The following is an 11,703-nucleotide window of genomic DNA, read 5'->3' as shown; positions in this document are numbered from 1 at the left end:
CTCCTGTGGGAGCATAGGGTATGAGGATCCCCTGCCCCATTGTGGGTTGACATAGATGGGCCGTCTCGCATCCATAGCGGGAGGGGGCTGAATATGGCCCGCACGCCCCCCCCCTCTCCCGTTTCCCCGGGGCCGGGATCTACAGTCCCTAGCGAGGTGACCTCTCTTCCCACAGCTCCAGCAGGTCCCTCTGGGGCGCTGTTGGGGCGAGGGTGTTGCCTGGGGACGCTGTGCCGGCTGGGGGCAGTTAGCCGCAACATGACCTGACTGACCACATTTGAAGCAGGCCATCACACTGGTTAGGGTGTGCACGGTTGCCTGAAGTGGGGTCAGCTGCTCTTCCCTCACAACATGCTTAATCATGTCAGCCAGGCTGGCCCCGGCTGGTAGGGAACGCAATATATCTTTGGTTACGGTGTTACATTGTTGCCGAAGGCAGTCAGTTACCACCGGGCCTTTTGCGACAGCGGGTAAATTAGAAGAGTCCACGGCAGCCTGAAGGCGGTCAACAAATTGTGTAAAGCTTTCACTCTCCCCCTGTTTGATGGTCGACCACGGTGTCGGTCTGGCCACCACCCTGGATGCGGCGCGTATAGCTTCTCGGGCCGCCCGGGAAGTTGCCCTGACTTCCTCGATCCGGAGCTGGGCAGCTTGTTGCTGGGGTGTGGCCACTTCGTCGTGCTTCCCCAGCAACCTAGACAAACTCGACCCGTGGAGTGGCTGCCCTTCCCCCGCCGTCTGAGCGAGCATGGTTGCACATTGGTCCGTCCATTCCTGTTTAAATATTATCAAGCCCGCCCCATCAAAAAGCATACGGCTTATTTGCACTATATCGAAAGGGAGTAAATCATCATTGCTAAAAAGACCATCCACGAGAGTGGAAACCACCCCTGAGTTAATTCCTTTTTCTGAAATGGCTTTTACTATTGTTTGAACGTCTTTGGAATTAACGGGAGTATACGTTCTTTGTTGGTTCCCCTGGGGTCCCGTAATTCTCACCGGGAAGGCATGCACCGATGCTGCGGATGCCCATTCCGGGCATTCGATTTTGATTTTACCCCAGTCGGTGAGTTCGTATTGGGGCTGGTTCCCGGTTGTGTTAAAAGTTTTAATTGGTTTCGTCCGAAACCGCATTGATTCTGTTTTCTCTGCCTCCGAGTCGCTGCTGGACTCGGTGGGCTCCGTAGAGCAATCCGGGGAGCTGTGGCTCCCTTCAGAGTCGGAAGTCGACTGCCAATATACTTCCGGTCTCTGCTGCCGTTTTGTCCGGCTACGGCCCCGCTCCTCCCCTCGGGGGCGGTGCTGATGTTGCTGGCGGTGCCGCCCCCTGGGCTCGCCCTGCCTCCCGCAGGGAGGGATTTCTCCCATATATGGTGGCATCAGTGGGCGCGGCTCCCGAGCGAGTGCCTGCCCTCTGTCGCACCCCCACGCATGCGCGTCTGCTGGGACCCTCGGCTCTCGGCCGTGCATGGGCTCAGCGCTGGTTTCCCGCGCATGCGTGTTCGCGGCTGGCCGCGGTTCTGGGTTCTTCCCGCCGCGGGCCGGCGGGCTCCACCCCTCTCCCCGGCCACCCGCGCCATATTCAAACGGGTAGGGCGGCGGATCCCCTCCGCCGCTCGCCCGCGCGCCAGCCCTCTCGATATTTCGAGCCTCTGCCGCCAGTCCCTCCCAAAAGGACCGTGCGAGTCCCTCCGCTTCTTGCGCTAAGTCGGCTAGTGGCGGGGAAGGGTTGGGTGAGGGGTCCGCGGGCACCCCGGGGGGCTCCGGAGGTGGTGTGGGCCCCGGCGGGTCCCCCGAAATGGTCAGGGGGTCCCCCGGGGGCTCCGAGGGCTCCGGGAGCTTTGGGCTGAAGGAGGGATGGGATGCGCCCGGCCCCCCCGTCTCCCCGCTCTCAATCGGGTCGCCACCAGGGGGGTTTCGCGTTATCGCCCCCTCCCCCAGCTGCGGCGCGATTAACAAACAGGAGCGCGCAGCATTCCACGTCTCCTGTTCTTCTAATGCTTTGCGTAGGGCGGCTTCTGCCTTCCCCCACGCTTTCAGGCTTTTGCTGCTGCCTGTGGCTTTTGTGTCCTCTGCTAGCGCGACAGTACATTTCTGCCACACCTCAGAGTGTAATATATCTATGGGTCGAGAAATGACCCCAAGCTCTAAGAGTCTCGTCAATGCGAGATTAAAATTCCTGAGCTCACATTTGATTCCCCATTGCATATGTATCAAACTTACGACCTTCGCTATCGCTTCCATACGAATCGCGGGTCTCTGGGGCGTCCCCCTGCTTCGCTATGGCCGTTCCGGCGTTGAGTGCTGTCCCCTGGCCAGGAGTACTCCCGTCGCCCGGACTCGTCCCGATCCCGGGTTTCGGCACCACTATGTTGCCTTCTTGTGAAGGCCACGGCGACCTGGTTTCAGGGTCCAGCACTTCGATCTCCTTTGTGGGATCCCTTGTGGCCAATAACGGACGCTGACACCAATGTGGTGGACGGTTAAAGGCGTTTATTGAGGGGTCTTAAGGGTATTTATGGACTAAGGGGTCTCTCTACGTCAGACAGGGGTTTGGCTATACTTTCTAGGGTTAGTATGGAGTGGAAAGTTACTGGCATGCATAGGTTAGGGGGGCTACACGTCTGGCTACATTCCAAGGGTGATCCTTATCTATGGGGAGGGGGGTAGAAGGATTCCTGTAACTTTCCGTTACAACCCGAAATCTTCCGAGCGCCTGTCCCTGGCCTACCACAGGGATAACCTTGGCAAGGGTAACGGGGAGAGGAAGATGTATAGGACGAGTACCAGTGGAAAAACGACATCTATGTCAGGTTATGGGGAATTTGAGTGACCCTAAGAAACCTGCCAGCTGGATACTGCCAGCAGCAAATACTAAATGGGTCTGTAACACTCTCGGAGTCACCCCATGTATAAATATAGACCGATTTAATGAATCCAGTGACTTTTGTATTCAAGTATTGATAGTACCCAGAGTCCTTTACCACCCCGTAGAGTACGTTTATGAACAATATCAAAATATAGGACCCCACATAGTGAAACGGGAAATATTCACAACCTTCACTGTAGCAATGTTACTAGGAATAGGTGCAGCCGGGACAGGAACAGGAATAGCCTCACTCATACAGCAACACCGAGGATTCCAAGAACTAAGAGCCTCTGTAGATGAAGACCTCAGGAGGATCGAAACCTCCATCAAAGACCTCACAGAATCATTAGATTCCCTAGCAGAGGTAGCCTTACAAAATCAAAGGGGGTTAAATCTATTATTCCTGCAACAAGGAGGACTATGTGCTGCTTTAAGAGAAGAATGCTGCACATATGTAAACAAGAGCGGAATTATACGGGACTCAATGGCAAAACTAAGGGAGGGGCTAGAAAGAAGACAAAGAGAAAGGGAAGAACACCAAAGCTGGTATGAATCTTGGTTTAACTATTCTCCTTGGCTTACAACTTTATTATCAACGATAGCGGGTCCACTACTTCTCTTACTATGGGGACTCACGTTTGGCCCTTGTATTTTTAATAAATTGATTAGCATTGTAAAAGGCAGATTAGAAGCTGCTCACCTTATGCTCATACGAGCAAAATACGAAACCTTGAAGATGGATGATCCAGAAGAATCTCTAGAGCTCAGCAAAAAAGAATTAGAGCGTTTTGATGAAAAAAATTGAGTATCAAAACAAAGGGGGGATTGAGATGAAGGACTACATTTTGTTCATCACGAAAAAGAGACCAGTGTGTTACAAGAGTTGTCTGCTGACTATTTCTGTACTACTTCATGAGATAGGAGTTACAAGGATACCAGGGAAGGAGTTGCAGGAGCCCACACATAGTCCCACCCAGCAAATGGTACAAACAGATAACTAACAGAAATAACGACCAGGGAAAGGCTGGGGAAAGGGCAGGGGCAGATTAACACCCAGCAGGGAAACCTTTCCCGCTGACAAATGGTACAAGCAGATAACTCACAGAGATAACGACCAGGGAAAAGCTGGGGAAGGGGCAGGGGCAGATAAACAGTCTGCAAGGTAGGATATTTGCTTGCTTAAGCTTGATAGGACACAGTTTGCAAGGCAGGACATTTGCTTGCTTAAGCTTGATAGGGCACATATTGCGTTAATCATAAGATTTTGGTAATTTTCCATGGAGAAGTCACCAAATAAAGACATAGGGTGAAGAAGACGCAGCTGAGGAAGACTCCGCAGCCTTTTATCACCGACCACCAGGAGACAGAAGGATGACCCTCTAGCAACAACCAGCACAGGCGCAGAGAACTCCGAGATAACATGGACTCCTGAAGGATGGAGAGGATAAAAGGACTGAATCAGAAACTAGTTGGTGCGGCAGTAGGTGGAGCTGAGACTCCCCTGTCGCCCAGCGCTGAGCCTTTGCTTACTTAGTATAACTGCTTCAATAATTAATAAATTCTTTGATTGGAAATTGCTCGTTTTGAGTCAATTTTATAACAGTATCAACCTGGGAAAAGAACTCCCAGGATTGCTTGCATATGGAGTTGCAAAAGGGTGCTTTGCAGATCCCAATCAGGTCTTTGAGGAGTTAGAGTGGTGTAGGTTTGGGGATAAGTTGTGGGAAGCTGTGTTAGATGAGTGTAAAACTGCAAAAAAGTTGTCTAAAACTTGGCGGATAGTTGCTAATGCACTAAAACAATACCAGGCAGAGCAGAAGGCAGCTCAGGCAGCCTCCGCCCGATTGGGAATGCCTGTTCCTAGTGAGAATAGCGGGGCCTCGGCGTCTACGTCCTCTTATCCTCTGCCCCCAGCAACTACCACGGTGTATCTGCCGGTGGGGACGGGGCCTCCGTGCCAGCCGCCCAAGCCGCTCCTTCTGCACCTCCACTGGCAGCGAGGGATTGCCCCCTCCCCCCCTCCCCCCCCCCCCTCCGGCTGGAGAGGACGGCGGGGAAAGAACAAAGGAAATGCTTGACCCCGAGACGGTGCGAATTGCTAATGAAAGGCATAAGGCATGGCGAGAGATTACAGGAGAAGCGATAGTTGCAGGCAACTGAGCGGCTGCTGATGCCTTGCTTGAGGTGGCTTGTCCGGTGGTTTACACACCAAATCCTGCCGGAGGCTTGCAAGCAACTATCACTACCTTAGATTGGAAATGGCTGGCACAGCTCCGTGCCACTGTAAGTGAGTGTGGTATCCACGGAGAGCCCACTCGTCAAATGCTCAATTATTTGTGGGGAGGAAACATACTGTTGCCATCGGATATTAAAAGCCTCATGAGGCTAGTGCTTACCCAGCATCAACAGTTGTTGTTTAATGCTCACTGGCAGGCTGCGTGCCAAGAGTCTGTGACTACTCCGAGACAGCCAGGAGATCCACTATATGGAGTTACTTTAGAGGAACTTATGGGGATAGGGGCGTACCTAAGGACGGAGGCACAAGCACTAATCGGGCCTGAGAAGCTGAGGGAGGCTATGAGATTAACCTGGGTGGGGCTCGATAGGGTGAAATCCCCAGGGGGTATTCCCTCATACATGGGAATTAAACAAGGAAGAGAAGAGCCATTTGGGTTGTTTATTGACAGAGTGGCGAATGCTATTCAGACAGCAGGGGTCCCTGAACATATGCACAGAGCACTACTAAAGCAATGTGCCCTACAAAATTGCAATCCCACCACTAGGGGTATACTTGTCACACTCCCTGGTACCTGGACTGTTGAGGAAGCTTTAGAACGAATGGCTCAGGTGCCGGTGGGGCCGCAGGCTATGTTAGTGGAAGCAGTAAGAGATTTGGGAAGTAGTTTCAGGGAGCAGGCGCAGGCGACGCAGAGTCAGGTGTTGGCTGCCCTTGCCCCCTTGCAAGCGTCAGTAAACAAGTGGCGGCCCAGAGTCCAAGCGCATTCCCAGCACAAGCGCCTCCTCCCTCTGCCCCGCAACCAGCGGAAGCCTTGGTTTGGACCTGGAAACCTCAATAGACTGCACCTTAATAGACTGCAAACCGCAGCGTATCCCAACGGGGATTAAGGGCCCTGTTACAGCCGGCAGACAAACCGTGGGAGCTTTTTTTGATTGGACACTCGTCTGCCAGCATGTCGGGACTTACTATTCTTGTTGGACTAATTGATGCTGATTATACAGGTGAAATACAAATAATGGCACAAACACTATTCCCACTATTGTTTATTCTGGCCGGATTGCGAATTGCTCAATTAATCCCTTTGCCTCAATTAACTGGAGGGACTGTACCACTTGGCAAGCAGCAACGTGGTGAAGGTAGTTTTGGTTCCACAGGAACAATGGACAGTTAACAGTGGACTTAAAGCATCGTCCTAAAAAACATATTGACGTCCAGTATCAGGGTCAAACCATCACCCTGGTTGCGCTCCTAGACACTGGTGCAGATGTCAGCATCATAGGGACACAGAAATGGCCACCCTAGTGGCCCACCCATGCGGCAAATGCCACAGTCACAAGAGTAGGAGGACTCATGCTTGCACGGAAATCCCCTCTGCTGAAAATTATTATAGAGGGAAAGACTGTCGCCTGTGCAGTTTCTGTGGTGCCGCTCCCTGGGGGTGTCCGCGTCTTGCTGGGCCGCGGTGTGTTGGCGCAGTTGGGGGTGGTCCTTGCCACAGATCTTCCTTTGTGGGGGCAGCCATTGTGTGGACTTTCCCGATCCCACTCCGATGGAAAACAGAGGACCCGGTGTGGGTTGAGCAATGGCCTTTAAAAGGAGAAAGTCTCATTCAGGCACACAAGCTGGTACAGGAGCAGTTTGACCAAGGACATCTCCGGCTATCTGTTGGTCCTTGGAGTGCTCCTGTTTTTGTGATCAAGAAGAGATCTAGCAGGTGTCGTCTCCTGCATGATCTACGTGCCGTCAATGATCAGATACATGGTATGGGAGCCCTGCAGCCCGGATAGCTCAGTCGGTAGCTTTCTGGCTCCAGGGGTGGCAGCAGCAGGCACCCATGCCACCCTAAATAAGTTGGGATGCTGGCTTGCGAAGCAAACCAATGCCACTTCTATGGTGCTTTCTAGCCTTTTGCTTGATGTTGATTCTATTCGCCATGCAACACTTCAAAATAGAGCTGCAATTGATTTTCTTTTGCTTGCACAAGGCCATGGTTGTTGTGGAGAGCTAGGGACCTGCGTGCGGAAGATCTCGGGCTGTACGGGTAGATAAGAAGGCCCCCCTCACCCTGCAGTCTGACCGTTGCTCCGTACCCGGCCACACCCGGCCGGACGTGAGCAGAGGGAAGTGACACAGACTGCCCGAGCTATAAATACCCCTGAGACCCCTCAATAAACGCCATTTTGCTGTCCACCACATTGGTGTATGTAGCATTGGACCGAGTGACCCTGGGCCTTGGGTCACCGTGCCGGACCTCCCGAACCAGGTCGCTCCGCCATAACGGCAACATCTGGTGCCGAAACCCGGGAAAATCGCAGCGCCCGGAGTTCGGGATTTCGCCTGGACAGGGGACTGGCGGCTGCACAGCAGGCCTAGTGCAGCGGGGGGGACACCCCCGGACCAGCGTGGACCATGGAAGCCATAGCGAAGGTGGTAACTCAGATGCATGCTCAATGGGGGATTGATTGTAAGCTAAAAGATTTATGTCTTGCTATACCGACACTTATTAAGCTGGGGGCGATAGACAGCCCAGTGGATATTCTCCATTCGGAGATATGGGATACTTGTACAAAGGTTTTAGCTGAGGAGACTATGTCCTCAGGCTCAGGGAAAGCTCTAAAGTCATGGGGCAGAGTCGTGCAGGCTCTGCAGAAAGCTAGAGAAGAGCAAGAGACCTGGAAAGCCGCGCAGGCTTGGTTATTAGCCACGCCGCAGTTGGGGGTGGGCGCGGCAACGCAGACCGCGGAGGGCTTCGATCAGATTGGCACCGCGGATTCCCCCGAGCAGACCGCTTCACCATCAGAGGGGGGGGACGCGCGCGGGCGTTTTGGCGGAGGTTAACGGAGGAAGCGCGGGAGGCGGCGAAATTGCCGGACCCCGAAGGGGTGGATAAAAGCGCACCCCCTCCATATGCGTTTGAAAATGGCGCCGAACCGCGTGTTCAGGGCGGAAAGGGAAACACGGGGGGCAGAAATTCAGTCAGCCTGCTTAACAACGCATGCGCGGGCGAGCGGGGGGACGGGGCGGTCCCCGCGGAGGAGCGTAAGGCCAATCAGAGTGCTCAGTTCACTTTAGGTCCTTATAGGGCAAGGACCTCCCCCAGTAGGAGGCGGGGGGACCCCAGGGGGAGGGAACGGCCCGACCCCCGCAAGAAGGGGGGGGGGGGGGGTCGGAGCCCCAGAAAAAGGCAGAGCAGCCCGGAAACGTCCGGCCAGTCGACTTCCGGCTCGGACTCGGACTCAAGCTCCGAGCTCGAGAGGGGATCGGGGAGTTCCGACTCGGATTCGGGTTTTAACAGAAGGAGAGCAGCGGCATACAAGGTTAATAGCCACAGCGCTCCTGCATGGGTGAAGGGGATATCGGAGAAAGATCGAACTCCGCTTACAGACTGGCGGAAAATAAAAATAGCGTGTGCTGAATGGACTCCGTCGGCAAAACTGGTGTTCCCGGTTCGGGTGGGGGGAGCCGGCGGGAATCAAAGGACCTATTCCCCGGTAAACCCGAAAGACGTGCAGGCAATTATTAAAGCAATTGCAGATAGGGGAATTAATTCTGCCATGGTTTCCACACTCATTGACAGCGTTTTTGGAGGGGATGACATGTTACGTTTTGATATTAAGCAGACTTGCAGAATGATTTTTGATGGGGCAGGGATGATCGTTTTAAGCAGGAATGGGAGGATAACTGTATTAAGCAGCTGGCCCTGGTAACAGGGGCAGACCATCCACTGCACGGCTCCAGCATACAGAGGCTAATGGGCACAGACCCTACAATGATCACCCCTCAGGCACAGGCTGAGGGCTTGCAGGCACATGAGGTTATGACAACAACCCGTGCTGCCCGAGAAGCCATCCGTGTTGCTTCCAAAGTAATAGCCAAACCGTCGCCTTGGTCCACAATAAAGCAGAGTGAGAGTGAAAGCTTCACTCAGTTTGTGGATCGTTTACAGGCTGCCTTGGACTCCTCAACATTACCCTCAGAGGCAGAGTCCTGTGCTGGCAGAGTGCCTACGCCAGCAATGCAACTCAGCCACCAAAGACATTTTAAGATCACTGCCGCAAGGGTCTAATCTAGCTGCCATGATCAGACACGTTGCAAAGGAAGAACACCTAGCTCCCATTCAAGCAGCAGTTCACACTGCAATAACGAGTGTCATGGCATGCTTTAAGTGTGGCCAAGCTGGGCACGTGGCAACAAACTGCCCCCAGTCAGGGCGCCCACCAGCAGCTGCTCTACCACGCCAGGGGAGACCTAGGGGACCATGCTGGGCATGTGGAAAGAAAGGGCATTTAGCTAAGGAATGCAGATCCAGGCATCAGGGAAACGGGAGAGGGAGGGGGCAGCCGGGCCGTATCCAGCCTCCTCCCACCTGGAACATGCAGCGGCCCAGCTACAGCAACCCTCAATGGGGCACAGGGCTTTCATGCCCACCACCTCCACCCCCTCAGGGAATGACCAACTTTGTCGCCCAGCCAATGGCTCAATCGAACCCATCTGCACCTCAGGAATACCAAGAACCGCTCCCTGGGGCCGAGGCCCCTGGGTGGCTTTGGCCATGAAAGCATGGGAATGGGACCCATGGGTGGCCTTCGCCGCGAAGGTGGGGAAACACCCACTGATCGTGTGGGCAGTGTGTCGTCTCCACAACAGCTCCGATGACTCGGCCATCTACCTTCCCTTTTGGGTGGACACAGGGTCAGATGTCACCGTCATCCCAGACATACGTTGGCCTTGACCATGGAAGCTAGAAGTAGCCCCCATGGTGGGCGGAGTTGGAGGGCTGTCCCGAGCCCACAAGAGCACCCAACCAGTGGCAATAACCCTCTGCACCGAGAGAGGACCAGGAAGAACTATCACCCTCACTGCATATGTGATGTCGGACTGCCCACCCTTGCTAGGGAGGGATGCCCTAGCCCTGCTGGATGTTAGGGTGGCAAATTTATTCTAAGGGCCACTGTCGCGTACCCGCCATTGCCCATCAAGCTGACTTGGAAATCAGCCGACCCAGTGTGGGTCGAACAGTGGCCCTTGTCAACGCCTCGAATGACTGCCCTCATTGAGTTAGTTAGCCGTGAATTACACAAGAATCATATAGAACCCTCCATGAGTCCATGGAACACTCCTATCTTCGTAATACCTAAGCGGTCTGGTGAAGGCTTTCGACTCCTGCACGACTTGCGAGAAGTGAACAAGAGAATCCAGCCTATGGGCCCTGTGCAAACTTCGCTGCCCATGAACTCTGTGATACCAAAAGGACAACCCTGTGCAGTGCTCGACATCAAAGACTGCTTCTTTTCTATTCCCCTGCACGAAGACGACAAGGAGCGTTTCGCCTTATCCATCGTCGTCCCAAACAGCCAGCGGCCCAACCTACGCTTCCAATGGAGGAAGCACTCTATTCACGGAAAGGCACCATATCAGTCATCCACGTCAACAGCCACGACCCAGTCAAAGGATTCTACCAAATAGGCAACGACAAGGCTGACGCCGCCGCAAAGGGCGTATGGACACTGAAAGAAGCTCGTCAGTTGCACGAATCCCTTCACATCGGAGCTAAAGCGCTTGCGAAAAGGTGCGGGATTTCTACCGTGGACGCAAAGCACGTCGTCGCTACGTGCCCCCACTGCCAGAAGTCGCCACTGTGGTCGAGTGGCGTCAACCCCAGAGGCCTCAAAGCCTCAGAAATATGGCAAACAGACTTTATACAATGCCAGCTGTTGAAACCCCGAGCGTGGCTCGCGGTTACTGTAGATACGTACAGCAGCATGATTGTGGCCACACAGCATCTCAAGACCGATTCCAAAGCGACCATCCAACATTGGCTAACAGCCATGGCATGGCTTGGAGTTCCAAAACAGATCAAAACAGATAACGGCCCAAACTTCATCTCAAAGGTAGTCCAAGCATTCGCCTCGAAATGGAACATCGCCTTGGTGCATGGCATCCCATACAACAGCACCGGGCAAGCCATCGTTGAAAGAGCAAACCAGACTCTGAAAACTAAGCTGGAAGTGCTAGCAAAGGCAGAAGGCTTCACCAATGCCATTCCCCCGGGTGACCAGGCGCACATGCTGGCAACTGCACTGCTAGCGTTAAATCAATTCCCTAGGGGGGACAAAACAAACAGTCCTGCTCAGAGACACTGGGCCACTCGGGCGCTAGAGGAAGGCCCACGGGTGGTGATCAAAAATGAACTAGGGGAGTGGGAACAGGGTTGGAGATTGGTGCTCACGGGGCGGGGATATGCGGCCATTAAAAAGGACGGGGACATTAAATGGTGTCCACTCAAATCTATCAAACCAGACCTTCACAGGGAAACTCATGAGAATTGTGAGACTTTGTTTGCAGGACTGGATCATTGGACGTCCCCGAAACTCATATGCCCCACTACTGGGAAAGAGAGAGAGGCCAACGAGCAACCCGACATCACCTGAGAAGCTCGCGCCATCAAAATTAAAGCAGCAACGGTATCTCTGTATAATCTTGTTTCTAGGGTTAGTAGGCGGAGGACAAGCAGACACAAAACATTACCCTCACCAGCCATTCAGGTGGGTTCTACGCCATCTCTCAGGTGAGGGGGTCATCAAAGAAATTGTTA

At 53.7% G+C, this 11,703-nt stretch overlaps 1 long non-coding RNA gene across 1 annotated transcript; it reads right to left on the bottom strand.

The window, feature by feature from the left end:
* Positions 1 to 2,911: 2,911 nt before the first annotated feature.
* On the bottom strand, positions 2,912 to 4,465 carry LOC139598979 (uncharacterized). Its single transcript, XR_011682111.1, has 2 exons — positions 3,204 to 4,465; positions 2,912 to 3,173 (listed from the first exon to the last, which is right to left on the bottom strand). It is a non-coding gene; the product is annotated as an uncharacterized lncRNA (long non-coding RNA).
* Positions 4,466 to 11,703: the final 7,238 nt, after the last annotated feature.

Source organism: Agelaius tricolor, unplaced genomic scaffold (genome assembly GCF_023055355.1).
Source record: "Agelaius tricolor isolate 1412-34295 unplaced genomic scaffold, bAgeTri1.0.p SCAF_21, whole genome shotgun sequence".
Classification (NCBI taxonomy): Eukaryota; Metazoa; Chordata; class Aves; order Passeriformes; family Icteridae; genus Agelaius; species Agelaius tricolor.
Note: the sequence above shows the minus strand (reverse complement) of the source record. Positions and strands in the feature narration are given on the sequence as shown.